Source organism: Nomascus leucogenys, chromosome 23, assembly GCF_006542625.1.
Source record: "Nomascus leucogenys isolate Asia chromosome 23, Asia_NLE_v1, whole genome shotgun sequence".
NCBI lineage: Eukaryota > Metazoa > Chordata > Mammalia > Primates > Hylobatidae > Nomascus > Nomascus leucogenys.
Genome location: NC_044403.1, coordinates 33,966,890 through 33,982,577, shown reverse-complemented (window position 1 = coordinate 33,982,577; position 15,688 = coordinate 33,966,890). Strand labels below are relative to the sequence as shown.

At 51.3% G+C, this 15,688-nt stretch overlaps 1 protein-coding gene across 16 annotated transcripts in view; it reads left to right on the top strand.

The window, feature by feature from the left end:
- The first annotated feature begins 676 nt into the window (after nucleotides 1-676).
- Nucleotides 677-15,688, top strand: part of MROH1 (maestro heat like repeat family member 1) — a 111,781-nt gene continuing 96,769 nt past the window's right edge. For 8 of the 16 annotated variants that reach the window (XM_030804766.1, XM_030804767.1, XM_030804764.1 and 5 more), the window contains exons 1-2: nucleotides 687-741; nucleotides 13,344-13,463. The gene's annotated coding sequence lies outside the window, so the exon portion shown is untranslated. The other 8 variants (XM_030804760.1, XM_030804771.1, XM_030804759.1 and 5 more) reach the window with 7 other exon arrangements.

Below are 15,688 nucleotides of genomic sequence, written 5' to 3'. Positions count from 1 at the left end.
GCGGGGGCCTAGTCCCTCCGGCCGGGAGTGGACGTCCTGCCCGCGCTGCTCCTGCCATCTCCACCTGTGCCGACGCCCAGTCTGGACGCGCGACGGGCGCTTTCCTTCCTCACATCGCTCTTATCGCGTCCCGAGCTCCCGGGACCCCGCTGGCCGCCTCTCTCCCAACGAGCGCCGGGCCCCGCCAGTCCTGCCCCCCTCCCGGTGCCGCGGCCTCCAGCGGGCGCTTCCGGGGCAGACAGGGCGGGCGGGGCCGCGCGCGTCCAGGGCGGGCGTGTGCTTGCGAGCTGTCGCAACGCCGCGCCGAGCCCGCGTCCCCGGCGTCTGGGAGCGGAGGTCGCCAGGGCCGTGTGCATCCGACGGGGGCACGGGGACTGCTGCGCCCCGGGGCTGGCGTAGTTGTCGCGAGCCTGAAGGCCGCGCCTGCGCAGTGGCGGCCGCGCTGACGCTCAAGAGACAGAGGCGGTGGCCAAGGAGCGGCAGGGGGCGGGGCCGAGGTGAGGCGGAGTCTGCGCACTCCTGCTTTGCAAATAAGGGTGGGCGGGGTGGAGCGAGCGTGAGAGACGTGCCCCCGACCAATAAGTGTAGAGATCGCTTGGGGGCGGGGACCTGCTGCCGCGCTCCAGGCTGCGGTTGGCCAGAAGGCAGCGGGGGCGGGCTCGGCGAGCGCGGCTCCGCCCACTCCGGGTCCCTGCTGGGCGGGAAGGCGGCGCCCGGGCCAAGGTGGCGGCGGCTCTTCAGGTAAACGGCGGGCGGGGATGAGCCTTCGGCGGCGCTGGGGAAGAGTCCCTCGGGGAAGTCTGAGCTGGAGAGCCTGGGGCCACTCCCTTGGCGGGGCCGCGGGGGAAGCCGAGTCAGGAGGCGCCTCCCCAAGGTCACAGGGCGAGCGCTGGGAGGGTCCTGGGTGTCGCGGGGACCTTGGCTCAGGTGTGCGCCGCGCCACAGCCCGTAAGAGAGGCCGTAGCTGTGCGGCTGTGCTCCTCCGCGCCGCTAAGTGGTCTCGGCCGCGCGACCGCCCCTCCTCGGGGAGCGCGGTGGTCCCCGGTGCCCGCCCTCCGCGGGAGCGCGGTGGTCCCCGGTGCCCGCCCTTCCTGGGAGCCCCGTGGTCCCCAGTGCTCGGCCCTCCCCGGGAGCGCGGTGGTCCCCGGCCCTTCTCCCCCAGGCGGGGCCATCGGGGGTCCTCTCTCCGGGAAGCCAAGCATACGCCCGGAGCCTGCAAAGCCGGCGTGCCCCGGGCCTCCGTATGCCTTCCGTATTCTCTGACGATCGGGAGCAGGAAGGTGATTTGTCCCTAGTCACGAGGATGACTGGTCATAGCGTGCAGGGCATAGCGCTGGCAGGGCCGCGGGGAGCCAGCCTTCACTCAGCCAAGGTGAGACTTAGGGGCTGCCGGGCAGGAGTTGGCCGGCCGATTTGGGGTCGGATTTTTGGGCAGCGTCAGTGCAGCTGCAGTGTTAGGGTCAGAGGAAACCACTCTGCGGGCGCTGGTGGCTCGGTCCTACACACTCTGGGGAGGGGCTCCTTTGCCTGCTCAGGTGGGGAAGAGACAGACCCATAAACTCAAGTGCAGTGAGGTAAGCAGAAAGGGTTACGGGGGTGTGGCCAAACCTAGGGATGGGAGCAGAGTTGGGTCGGGGACAGCCCCGTTGGCAGGGACCACTTTGGAAGGGGGTGGTGGTGAACGCACACGACGCAGTAAGAGGCAGGCAGGCAGGGTAGGGCCGGTGATAAGTCAGGTGAGGGTGGTGAGTTGAGTTTAGAGCTGTTGGGTCTCAGTGCGATGACCATGGATGGAGATGTCCCGAAGACCCCGGGTCCCGGGGAGGCGAGGGCTGGAGATGCATGTGGGAATCGTTGTTTGCGGCATGTTTCATCGGTGGTACGTGTTTGTGACGGGGCTGCATGGACAGTCTGGGCACCCTAGGGTGCTGCTGTCAGCAGGATCTTCGCTGCTCAGTCTCAGGCTCCCAAGGTCCCCGTGAACAGGTGTCTCTGGTCTCTCTTTGATGTCAGAGTGGAATGACCTGAGATTGAGCTGTCTTTGTTAACTTGAAACTGGTGTGCAGGCCGCTGTGGCTTGTGGAGACCTGCACCTCCTCGTTACCCACTGGCTGCGGTTGATTGCTGACTGCTGAGGGACACCAGGGGTCAGAGGTGGAGGCTATGGGGCATGTGCTTGCCTGAGTTCGTGGCTGTCTTCTGTGTCAGGAAACAGGTGCCCGTGCTTAGTTTTCTTTCCCAGGGTCCACAGAGGCCCAGGAGAGAAGCCTGGTTGTTGCCCTCTGTCTCGTAGCCCCCTTTCACAGAGCTGGGTTGTTTGGGGTAGAGACATCCTCTGTCTGTGCCAGTCCACACAGCTTGGTTTCTTTGGGGTAGGAGCACCCGGAAAGGCCCCCGTGGCTCTTGCAAGCTCCTAGCCAGTGCGCAGAGGGCACGGACTGCTGCCCATCATGAGAAATGTGCTTTTCACTGAGCTGGAGGGGCCACCTGGTTTTGGGGGTTTGCACGCGCACCTGTGACACAGCTTGGTGTGGCCTGTATTGAAGAACCACGTTCTCGATGGACTGTGAGCGGTGGGCTGTGGGATTGCATTTCCCAGGGTCGTCAGCCTTATTGGTGACTTTGGAAGTTGATTCTGTGGCTGCTGTGGTAGGAGAGAAGGTTCCTTGGACCTGACGCATGGGTGGGGCATTCTGTGACCTCCCAGTCTCCCTGCACACACCCAGCCCTGCAGGCTGGCTCACCACTGCTTCTGGGCTATGGTTCCTGTGGCCTGCACAGCCTCGCACACCCCCACCTAACACTTTCGGACCCAGTGCAGCACCTCTGTTGTGTGCACAGGTGTGGCAGCCATACTTTTTGTGGCCGGAGGGCTTTCAAGACAGGAACTCTGGGCCTGGGATGGTGACTGGCGGGTGTTTACTGTATGTGGTTGAATTAAATGAAAATGAAGCAGCTCTTTCATTCACACAGAAATGTGTGCTATGTAGGGAGAGAAGACCCTATCAACCCTGCCTGCCACCTTCTCCCATTCGTTTGCTTTTTGTTAATTTAACCAGAGCCCTGATTAGCATTTGTGTTTTTTTTTTGACATCCCCGTTACATACATGTCTGTGTACTAGTATGAGGGCATCTGTAGATAGATGTGGAAAAGTGGATGTTTAGCCACTGAAGCTTGTTGCGGCTGTTCTTCAGGCTCTGCTGCTGGCACCAGCCCCTGTCCTCAGCACGTCACATGCTCTTGGTGGTCAACTGTGACTTGTGACACTTTTTGCCATGTGGCCTACAAATAGAGGTGCTGGTCATCACTGATCATCACCATTTATAGGTGGTGGGACAGGGCACAGGGATTTTCCATGCCTGCTTGTGGCTTACTGGCTCTGCCACTGAGCCCTTATCCAGCCACTGATACAGGAGTGCTGGGAAGAGAAGAGTGTGGTCCCTTATGGAATGGGGGAAGGGGAGTGCTGGGTAGAGTAGAGCATGGTCCCTTATGGAATGGGGGAAGGGAAGTGCTGGGTAGAGTAGGGCATGGTCCCTGGCTAGGGCTCCACCCCCACGGACCTAGGTAAGGACAGGCACTCCTGCCTTCCTGCCCAGATGTTGCATTTCCCAAGACCACCCTGGCCTGCCATACCCCCCTCCTGTGCCTATAAAAACCTGAGACCCAGGCCAGGCGTGATGGCCCATGCCTGTAATCCCAGCACCTTGGGAGGCCTGGGCAGGCGGATCACTTGAGGTCAGGAGTTCGAGACCAGCCTGGCCAACATGGTGAAACTCCGTCTCCTCTAAAAATACAAAAATTAGTCGAGCGTGGTGGTGGGCGCCTATAATCCCACTTACTCAGGAGGCTGAGGCAGGAGAATTGCTTGAACCTGGGAGGCGGAGGTTGCAGTGAGCCGAGATCGCGCCACTGCATTCCAGCCTGGGTGACAGAGCAAGATTCTGTCTCAAAAAAAAAAAAAAAAAAAAATCTCCAAGACGCTGGCAAGGCAGGGGCACAGGCAGCTGGACATGGAGAGGAGCAGATTGGCGAAAGAAGGCACAAGCAGCTGGACCTCGAGGGGAACACGCCAGTAGAAGAGCACACCAACAGATGCCAGCACGCTGGCAGGCCATCCACTGGCTGGACAAGGCGGAGTTTGGCCAGGGCAGTCGTAGGAGAGCTGGGGGTGCCAAGCAGCCCCACTCCAGGGGAAGACCATCTCCCTTCTGGCTCCTGCATTGGCTGAGAGCTACTTCCACTCCATAAAACTTTACACTGATACTCCAAGCCCAGGTGTGATCCGATTCTTCTGGTACACCAAGGGGCAAGAACCCGGGATACAGAAAGCCCTCTGTCCTCGTGACAAGTAGAGGGTCTAATTGAGCTGGTTAACACAAGCTGCCTATAGACAGCAAACTAAAAGAGCACCCTGGAACACATGCCCACTGGGGCTTCAGCTGTAAACATTCACCCCTAGATACAGCCTGTCCGTCTCTGTGCTCCCCTAGAGGTTTGGGCAGCGGGGCACTGAAGAAGCAGTTCACACCCACGTCACACGCCCTGCGACTGGGACAAGGGAACATTTCCGCAGCACTGTGCCGCACTGCTGTCGGCTCTGGAAGGGCGGCTGAGTGCCTCTGTTCATTCTAGGGGCAGTCAGCACAGTCCCCATATGTCTTCCGGCGATCTCTCTCTTCTGAGAATTCTTGCACGTCCTTTGCTCTCTTTCCTGTTTATCTTGGGGATGTGCACAAGTCCTTTGCATGCAATAGTCCTTCCCTATCCACAGGGATATGTCTCATACCTATATACCTATGATAAAGTTTAACTATAAATGAAGCACAGTAAGAGATTGACAGCAATGAATAATAAAATAGAACAATTTATGACAATACTCAGGACAGCGTGCAATTTAAAACAAGAGTTCATTTCTGGAATTTTTCTACTTAATATTTTTGGGCTGTGTCTGATTGTGGGTGGCTGAAACCAAGGAAAGTAAAACAGGATAAGAGGGGACTACTATGTTAATATTAGGCAAGTCATCTTCTCACATATATTATGATTGGTTTATCATCACTGCCTTGTCTTTTTATTTAAAAAAAAATTTTTTTTTTTTTTTTTTTTTTTTTTTTTTTGAGGCAGAATCTCGCTCTGTTGCCAGGCTGGAGTGCAGTGGCATGATTTCGGCTCATTGCAACCTTCGTCTCCTGGGTTCAAGCCATTCTTCTGCCTCAGCCTCCCAAGTAGCTGGGACTACAGGCGTGTGAAAAATTATTATTATTATTTTTTTTTTTTTTTTTGAGACAGAGTCTCGCTCTATCGCCCAGGCTGGAGTGCAGTGGCGCGATCTCGGCTCACTGGAAGCTCCGCCTCCCGGGTTCACGCCATTCTCCTGCTTCAGCCTCCCGAGTAGCTGGGACTACAGGCCCCTGCCACCACGCCCAGCTAATTTTTTGTATTTTTTAGTAGAGATGGGGTTTTACTGTGTTGGCCAGGATGGTCTCTATCTCCTGACTTTGTGATCTGCCCGCTTTGGCCTCCCAAAGTTCTGGGATTACAGGCATGAGCCACCGCGCCCGGCCATGACCTCATATACTTTCTGCTCGTGCTGCGAACACTTAAAATCTACTCTCAGCGGTTTTTCAAGTATATATCTTGTTGCTGTTAACTCTAGTCATCTGTGTTGTGTAATAGATCTCTTCAATTTATTCTTCCTATCTAACTGAAGCATTGACCCTGTGACCAACATCTCCCCAGTCCTCCGCCTCCGCCAGCCCTTGGTAACCACCGTTCTACTCTGCTTCTAGGAGTTCAACTTTTCATAGAAGTTGGGATTCCACGTGTGAGATCATGTGGTTGTCTTTCTGTTCGTGGCTTATTTTACTTTACGTAACATCCTTCAGTTCATCCCATTTCTCGCAAATGACAGGATTTCCTTCTTTTTTTTTTTTTTTTTTGAGACGGAGTTTCGCTCTTGTTGCCCAGGCTGAAGTGTAATGGCTCGATCTCGGCTCACTGCAACCTCCGCCTCCTGGGTTCAAGCAATTCACTCGCCTCAGCCTCCCGAGCAGTTGGGATTATAGGCGCCCACCACCACGCCCAGCTAATTTTTGTATTTTTAGTAGAGATGGGGTTTCACCATGTTGGCCAGTCTGGTCTCGAGCTCCTGACCTCTGGTGATCCACCTGCTTCGGCCTCCCAAAGTGCTGGGATTACAGGTGTGAGCCACTGCTCCCAGCCTCCTTTTTTAAGACTGAATAATACTCCATTGTGATATATACCACATTTTCTTTGTTTTATTTTTATTTTGCTCTTTCTTTAAATATATACCACATTTTCCTTATTCATTCATCCATTGGTGCACACTTAGGCTGATTCCATATCTTGGCTTTTGTGAATGGTGCTGCAGTAACCATGGCAGGTGCAGATGTCTTTTTTGAGATCCTAATTTCATTTCCTCTGGATGCATACTCAGGATCATTGGATGATATGGCAGTTCTGTTTTTATTTTATTTTTTATTTTTTGAGACAGAGTCTTGCCCCGTCACCCAGGCTGGAGTGCAGTGGCACGATCTTGGCTCACTGCAACCTCTGCCTCCTGGGTTCAAGTGGTTCTCCTCCCTCAGCTTCCCGAGTAGCTGGGACTACAGGCGCCCACCACCACACCTGGCTAATATTTTGTATTTTTAGTAGAGATGGGGTTTCACCGTGTTATCCAGGATGGTCTCGATCTCCTCACCTCGTGATCCGCCCGCCTCAGCCTCCCAAAGTGCTGGGATTACAGGTGTGAGCCAAAGCGCCCACCCTATTTTTATTTTTATTTTTTTTTTTTGAGATGTAGCCTGGCTCTGTCGCCCAGGCTGGAGTGCAGTGGCAAGATCTTGGCTCACTAATCTCCACCTCCTGGGTTCAAGCCATTCTCCTGCCTCAGCCTTCCAGTAGCTGGGATTACAGGCATGTGCCACCACGCCCGGCTAATTTTTAAAAATTTTTTTTAGTAGAGACGAGGTTTTACCATGTTGGTCAGGCTGGTCTCAAACTCCTGACCTCAAGTGATCCGCAGCTGTAGACCTCAGTCTATGGTACAAACTAGGCAGCTCAACTTATTCTTATAAAGTCATGGCTTTCTTCTGCTTCTGGGGAGCACCTCCAGCACCACTACTGGCACTTTGTATGGGTCCCATGGTGTCATTCAAGGCACTGACTAAACATGATGAAAAATGTGGGAGAACCACGGGTGACTGGTTCTACTGCAAACTGCTCATGTGGGGTGATGGCGTCCCATGGTGTGTTAAGCAGAGACACTCAATGCCTGAGCTCACTGCAGTAGCAATGAGAGGTGGCTTTGGAATTATCACAGTAGTACAGTATGTGCTACACTTAATTCTGTGTAGCTGTGATTCAATACTGCATCTTTTTTTTTTTTTTTTTTTTGAGACAGGTTTACTCTTGTGCCAGGCTGGTGCAAGTGATCTAGCTTACTGCAACCTCGCTCTGGGTTCAAGCGATTCTCTGCTAGCCTCAAGTAGTGGGATTGCAGGCATGCGCTACCAGCTCAGCTACTTTTTTTTTTTTTTTTTTTTTTTTTTTTAAGATAGAGTCTTGCTCTGTGGCCAGGCTGGAGTGGCAGTGGTGCAATTCACTCACTGAACCTCTGCCTCCTGGGTTCAAGCAATTCTCCTGCCTCAGCCTCCGAGTAGCTGAGATTTGAGGCACCACCACAATGCCTGGATAATTTTTGTATTTTTTAGCAAAGATGGTGTTTCACCATGCTGGCAGGCCTGGTCTTGAACTCGTGACCTCATGATCCACCGCCTCGGCCTCCTAAAGTGCTGGGATTACAGGAATGAGCTCCACGCCAGCTATTTTGTATTTTTAGTAGAGACGGGGTTTCTCTATGTTGGTCAGGACTGGTTCGAACTCCTGACCTCAGTTAATCTGCCTGCTTCGGCTCCCAAAGTGCTGGGATTACAGATGTGAGCCACACACTGGCTCTCAATACTGGCGTTTTATGTTTGTTTAGATTTTTTTGACTGCAGATGGCAGCATGTAGGGTCTGTAAGTGTGCATATATATTTTGATAATTTTAACTTCTTACAACAGATTTGTGTATATTTCATGGTAGTAATGATAAAATAGACTAGTGTATACATATATTTATGCATGCATGACATATTTCACATTTTCTTAAATTTTTTTTTGATATCTCTAGACTACGTTTGTCCATAAGTTTTTTTCAACGTGTCACAAATCTCCAAAAGTTTTCCAATATATTTATTGACACAAAACTGTGTATAAGTGACCCATGCAGTTGAAACTTGTGTTGTTCAAGGGCCACTGTATGATGTAATTACAGGTTTTTCTTAGGTGTTTTTCTTTTTTTTTTTTTTTTTTTTTTTTTTTTGAGATGGAGTCTTGCTCTGTCACCCAGGCAGAATGCACGATCTCAGCTCACTGCAACCCCTGCTTCCTGGGTTCAAGTGATTCTCCTGCCTCAGCCTCTGAGTAGCTGGGACTACAGGCGACCACCACCACTCAGGTTAATTTTTTGTATTTTTAGTAGAGACGGGGTTTCAACATGTTGGCCACACTGGTCTCAAACTCGTGACCTCAAGTGATCCATCTGCCTCAGCCTCCTGGAGTGCTGGGATTACAGGCTGAGCCACTGCACCCGGCCAGTTTTTCTTAAGTAACAAGTTGAGGCCGGGCACGGTGGCTCACGCCTATAATCCCAACACGCTGGGAGGACGAGGCGGCTGGATCACCTGAGGTTGGGAGTTTGCAACCAGCCTGACCAACGTGGAGAAACTCCGCCTCTACTAAAAATACAAAATTAGCCGGGCATGGTGGCACATATCTGTAATCCCAGCTACCCTGGAGGCTGAGGCAGGAGAATCGCTTGAACCCGGGAGCGGAGGTTGTGGTGAGCCGAGACTGCGCCGTTGCACTCCACCCTGGGCAACAAGAGTGAGACTCCGTCTCAGAAAAAAAGAACAAGTTGAGCAGGTTTCCTTCTCTTCCTAGTTAAGGTAGTTCCCTTCTCTTCTTGAGAATTTTTATCATAAGTGAATGTTGGATTGTGACAAATGCTTTTTCTGCATTTATCGAGATGATCGTGATGTGAATTATATCAGTGAATTTAAAATATTAAAACCGGCTGGGCACGGTGGCTCACGCCTGTAATCCCAGCACTTTGGGAGGCTGAGGCCGGCGGATTGCTTGAGCTCAGGGGTTTGAGACCAGCCTGGCCAACATGGTGAAACACCATCTCTCCTAAAAAAATACAAAAATTAGCCAGGCGTGATGGTGTGTGCCTGTAGTCCTATCTACTCAGGAGGCTGAGGCAGAAGAATTGCTTGAACGTGGGAGGCAGAGGTTGCAGTGAGCCGAGATTGCGCCATTGCACTCCAGCCTGGGTGACAGAGCAAGACTCTGTCTCAAAAAAAAAAAAAAAAAAAAAAAGAATTGCACATCTCTGTCCATAAGGAATATTGCTTTGTTTTCTTTCTTTTTTTTTTTTTTTCTTGAGAGAGTCTCATTCTGTCCCCAGGCTTGAGTGCAATGGTGCTATCTCGGCTTATTGAAACTCTGCCTCCTGGGTTCAAGCAATTCTCTTGCTCAGCCTCCCGAGTAGCTGGGATTACAGGCGCACACCACCATGCCTGGCTAATTTTTGTATTATTATTATTATTTTTAGACAGAGTCTCACTGTGTTGCCTGGGCTGGAGTGCAGTGGCGTGATCTCGGCTCACTGCAACCTCTGCCTCCCGCATTGAAGGGATTCTACTGCCTCAGCCTCCTGAGTAGCCGGGATTACAGGCGTGCACCACACATCCAGCTAATTTTTTTTTGTATTTTTAGTAGAGAAGGGATTTCACCATGTTGGTCAGGCTGGTCTCGAACTCCTGACCTTATGATCCGCCTGCCTCGGCCTCCCAAAGTGCTGGCGTGAGCACCATGCCACAGCTAATTTTTGTATTTTTAGTATAGACGGGACTTCACCATGTTGGCCAGGCTGGTCTCAAACTCCTGACCTCAAGTTATCCACCGCCTTGGCCTCCCAAAGTGCTGGGATTACAGGTGTGAGTCTGTATAGCTTTCTTACAAGGTCTTTGGTTTTGTTATGAGAGTAATGCTCAGAAAAATTAGTTGGGAAGTAGTCTTTTCTTTTTAATTTTTTCAGGAAGAATTTGTGTATAGTTGGTATTATTTCTTCCTTCCATGTTTGGTAGAATTCCCTGGGGAAACCATCTAGGTTTTATGGGAAGGTTTTTTACTATGAGTTCAATTTCTTTTTAGATATGGGACTATTTAGGTTATCTCTTTGTGAGTGAGGTTTGATAGCTTGTAGCTTGTGTCTTTTAAGGGATTTGCCTATTTCTTTTCTTTTTCTTTCTTTCTTTTTTTTTTTTTTTTTTTTTTTTTTTGAGAAGGAGTCGCTCTGTCACCCAGGCTGGAGTGCAGTGGTGCAGTCTTGGCTCACTTCTACCTCTGTTTCCCAGGCTCAAGTGGTCCTTCCACCTCAGCCTCCTGAGTAGCTGGGACTACAGGTGCATGCCATCATGCCCAGCTGATTTTTGTACTTTTGGTAGAGATGGGGTTTTGCCATGTTGCCCAGGTGGTCTTGAACTCCTGAGCTCGAGTGATCCACCTGCCTTGGCCTCCCAAAGTGCTGGGATTACAGACATGAGCCACTGCGCCTGGCCATTTATTTCCTTTTTTTTTTTTTTTGAGACGGAGTCTCGCTCTGTCGCCCAGGTTGGAGTGCAGTGGTGCTATCTTGGCTCACTGCAAACTCTGCCCCCCTGGGTTCAAGCAATTCTCCTGTCTCAGCCTCCCAAGTAGCTGGGACTACAGGTGCATACCACCACGCCCAGCTAATTTTTGTATTTTTAGCAGAGATGGGGTTTCACCATACTGGCCAGGCTGGTCTTGAACTCCTGAACTCGGGTGATCCACGTGCTTCGGCCTCCCAAAGTGCTGGGATTACAGGTGTGAGCCACCATGCTTGGCCAATTTTTCTATTTTTAGTAGAGATGGGGTTTCACTGTGTTGATCAGGCTGGTCTCGAACTGACCTCAAGTGATCCACCCACCTTGGCCTCCCAAAGTGCTAGGATTACAGGCATGAGCCACCTCATCACCTGGCCTCTAGTTTCTTAAGGTAGAAGTTGAACTCATTATTTTTTTCCTGCACATTCTCTGTATACTTTATCATTCTTCTTTTCTAAAAAGACATTTAGTGCTATAAGTTTCCACAGATTTTGATACGTCTTTTCATTTTCATTCACTTCAGCGTGCTTTGTAATTTCACTTTTGATTCCTTTTTAGACCCCTGCATTATTTCAAAGCATACTAAATAGTTTTGAAACTCCTGGGTATTTCTCAGATATCTTTCTCTTATTGATATATTTAATTCCACTGTGGTCAGAGAACATTGTATGCATTGAATTCTTTTACACTTTTTTTTTTTTAATTTTTAGTGACAGGGTCTACTCCTGTCGCTGAGGCTGGAGTGCAGTGGTGTGATCTCTGCTCACTGCAGCATTGACCTCCTGGGTTCAAGTGATCCTCCTGCTCCCGACTAGCTGGGACTACAGGCGCGCGCCACCACACCCAGCTAATTTTTGTATTTTTTGTAGAGACAGGGCTTCGCTGTGTTACCCAGGCTGGTTTTGAACTCCTGAGCTCAAGCAATCAACCTGCCTCTCAGCCTCCCAAACTGCCAAGATTACAGGTGTGAGCCACTCTGCCTGGCCGAATTTTCTGTTCACTTGTTCTAACAGAGACCGAGGGCCGGACACGGTGGCTCATGCCTGTAATCCCAGCACTTTGGGAGGCTGAGGTCAGGAGTTCGAGACCAGCCTGGCCAACGTGGTGAAACCCCATCTCTACTAAAAATACAAAAATTAGCGAGGCATGGTGGCCCGTGCCTGTACTCCCAGCTCCTGGGGAGGCTGAGGCAGGAGAATCACTTAAACCTGGAAGGCAGAGGTTGTAGTGAGCCGAGATCTTGCCATTGTACTTCAGCCTGGGCGACAAAAGCAAAACTCCATATCAAAAAGAAAGGAGAGAGAGGGATGTTGAAATCTATACTGCAATTTAGATTGGTCTATTTTTCCTTGCATTTTTATTAGTTTTGGCTTTGTGTATTTTGAAGCTCTGTTACCAGGTAAAATGTTGAGGATACTTAATATTTCTGAAATCTAGTTTGTCTGATGTGACTCCAGCTTTCTTGTAACTAATGCCAGCCATGTTTTCCTTTGCCCATCCTTTTGCTTTTAACCTCCTAGTGTTAACATATTTAATCTTTCCTGTAGTTTCTCAAATATATGAAATAGTTTTAATAACTAATGTCTGTGTCTCTGAACTCTTTCCTTTGTGTTATTTCTGGGTCATTTTGTATTGGTTGGTTCATCCTCACAATGGGTTGGATTTTCTTGCTTCTTTGCACACTCGGTAATTTTTTTTTTTTTTTTGAGACGGAGTCTCGCTCTGTCGTCCAGGCTGGAGTGCAGTGGCAGGATCTTGGCTCACTGCAAGCTCCGCCTCCTGGGTTCACGCCATTCTCCTGCCTCAGCCTCCTGAGTAGCTGGGACTACAGGGGCCTGCCACCACGCCCATCTAATTTTTTGTATTTTTTAGTAGAGATGGGGTTTCACCATGTTAGCCAGGATGGTCTTGATCTCCTGAGCTCATGATCCGCCTGCCTTGGCCTCCCAAAGTGCTGGGATTACAGGCATGAGCCACCGTGCCCAGCCCACGCCTGGTAATTTTTGATTGGATGCCAGGCGTTGCTTTTGCCTTGGTGGTGCTGGATATTTTTGTGTTTCTGTTAGTATTCATGAGCTTTGTTCTAGGAGCTGGCTGAGTTACTAGGGAACAGTTTGATCTTGTCAGACCTTTCTTTTAGCTTTCTTAGGTGAGACCAGAATGACGTTTAGTCTAGGACTGATTTGGTTGATTACTGAGGTGGAATCCTGAGCTCTGCCTGGTGCCCATGAGTCATGACGCTTTCCACTCCAGCTGCTGGGAGGAGGCACCATTCCTGGCCCTGTGGAAGCCCTGGATGTTGCTTCTCCTAATCCCTTTGTGTGGCTCTTTCTGCAGCCTTGGATAGTTTGTTCTCACACAAGGCATTTGTATTAGTTTTCTGATGCTGATGCAATACATTACCACAACTTAGTGCCTTAAGCAACACAAATTTATTACCATAAAGTTCTTGGAGTCAGAAGTCTACCAAGGGTCCTACCAGCCAGAACCCAGGCGCCGGGGGTTGCTTCCCTTCCTGGTGCCCCGGGAAGGATTGCTTCTGCTGTCTCAGGTTCCTGGCAGAATTTGGTTCTTTGCATCTGTAGGACGGAAGCTCCTGTTTTCTTGTCAGCCGCCAGCTGAGGGCCATTCGCAGCTTCTCCAGGCCACCTGCATTCCTCGTCTCAGAGCCTCCCTCCTGCGTCCTCCAAGCCAGCAGTTGTGGGGTGAGTCCTTCTCACGCTTCAAATTTCTCCTTCCCCCTCTTCCGTCGCTTCTCTTTGACCCACCTGGGAAAGGTTCTCTGCTTTTAAGGACTCATGTGATTAGTTTGGTCTCACCCAGGTAATCCAGGATAATCTCCCTGTCTCAGGGCCTGTACCCTTAATCTCATCTACTGAATGCCCTTTGCCGTGTAAGGGTTCATACACATAGGTTCTGGGGATTAGGGTGTGGGCAGCTTTGGGGCTATTATTCTGCTGACCAGTAAATTGCTGAGTGCCCAGGGAACCCGCTGCAGGTCTCTAAAGTTCTCTCTGGTATGAGAGACTGCAGACTCCAGCCGCCTTGGCATCGGCCGGCACTCCCCGTTCTGTCTCTTCAGCTTAGGTGTTTTGCTGGGCCCTAGGACTGGGTCCTCTCTCCGGGCAGTGAGCTGGGCTCTTAGGGCTCTGCCTCATTTCCTACCTCTCAGGCCTCACTGCCCTTCGTTTTCTGATGTCCATCGTCCTGAGAAACAATGGTTTCTTGTGTTTCGTCCAGTTTTTTAGTTGTCCTGTGATTCTCGCCTGGGCCGGGAGCAGACAAGTCCAAGTCCGTGTGCCCATTTGTTTTGTTAGCTTCTGTTTGAGTTGGGCGCGCGTGGCTGCTGCACTGGAAGGGGTGCTGCACAGTCGTGGACTGGCGTTGGTTCCGCCCGTTTCTTCTGGACGATGGAGCTGGGCAGTGCTGGCTACCCGCAGGGCACAGCCTCTGGTCCCAGAGCCCGGCCGCTCAGCCCAGCTCCTCCTCCTCCCAGCTCAGCCCAGGCCTGGGAACTCTGCCGCTCAGCCCAGCTCCTCCGCCTCCCAGCTCAGCCCAGGCCTGGGAACTCTGCCGCTCAGCCCAGCTCCTCCTCCTCCCAGCTCAGCCCAGGCCTGGGAACTCTGGCTTCTGATGCTCCACGTCAGGGGTGCCCTTGTCTCTGGGAAGTGTGTGCTGTGGGCGCTTTCACGGGTTTTCTGCCCTGCCTGAGAGCCACTGCCCTCCTCAGCTCTTAACTCTTCCACAGCTTGGGATCTTTATGGAATATGTTTTTTGTTTGTTTTTCTTTTTTTTTTTTTTAGACAATGTCTCACTCTGTCACCCGGGCTGGAGTATAGTGGCACGATCTCAGCTCACTGCAACCTCTGCCGCCCAGGTTCAAGCGATTCTTCTGCCTCAGCCTCCCGAGTAGCTGGGATTACAGGCACGCACCACCACTCCCAGCTAATTTTTGTATTTTTTTAATACAGACTGGATTTCACCATGTTAGCCAGGCTGGTCTTGAAATCCTGACCTCAGATGATCCACCCGCCTCAGCCTCCCAAAGTGCTGGGATTACAGATATGAGCCACTGTGCCCGGCCCTGTTTTTCTTTTCTTTTCTTTTTTCTGAGATAGGGCTTGCTCTGTTGCCCAGGCTGGAGTACAGTGCAGTGGTGCAATCTCGGTTCACTGTAACCTCCACCTCCCAGGTTCAAGCAATTCTCCCACCTCAGCCTCCTGAGTAACTGGGATTACAGGCGTGAGCCACCACACTGGCTAATTTTTTTGTATTTTTAGTAGAGATGGTGTTTCACCATGTTGGCCAGGCTGGTCTCGAACTCCTGGCCTCAAGTGGTCCACCTGCCTCAGCCTCCCAAAGTGCTGGAATTACAGGCATGAGCCACCGCACCTGGCCCATGACGTCTTTTTTCTTTTTTCGTTTTTTTTTTTTTCTGAGACAGGGTCTCACTGTGTCGCTCAGGCTGCAGTGCAGTGGTGTGTCCTTGGCTCACTGCAACCTCTGCTTCCCAGGTTCAAGCAATTCTCATGCCTCAGCCCCCTGAGTAGCTGGGACTAAAGGTGCCTGCCACCACGCCTGGCTAATTTTTGTGTTTTTAGTAGAGACAGAGTTTCATCATATTGGCCAGGCTGGTCTCCAACTCCTGACCTCAAACAATCCACCCACCTTGGCCTCCCAAAGTGCTGGATTGCAGGCATGAGCCATCACTCTCAGCCAAGATTTCTGTGATTTCTTACTTCGCCTCCAACCCATGTGTGTACAGCGCAGGGAGGCGTCCTGGCTGGTCAGGGATGGGTTATAGCGTCTCTCCTTCATTTTTCTCTGGAGTATGTTAGGAAGGAATGTGGATGGGAGGTGATCAAGGGAATTAAGGGGCTGGTGGGAGCCTCAGAGAACAGAGAATGTGAGTGTTAGGATGCTGGCTGCC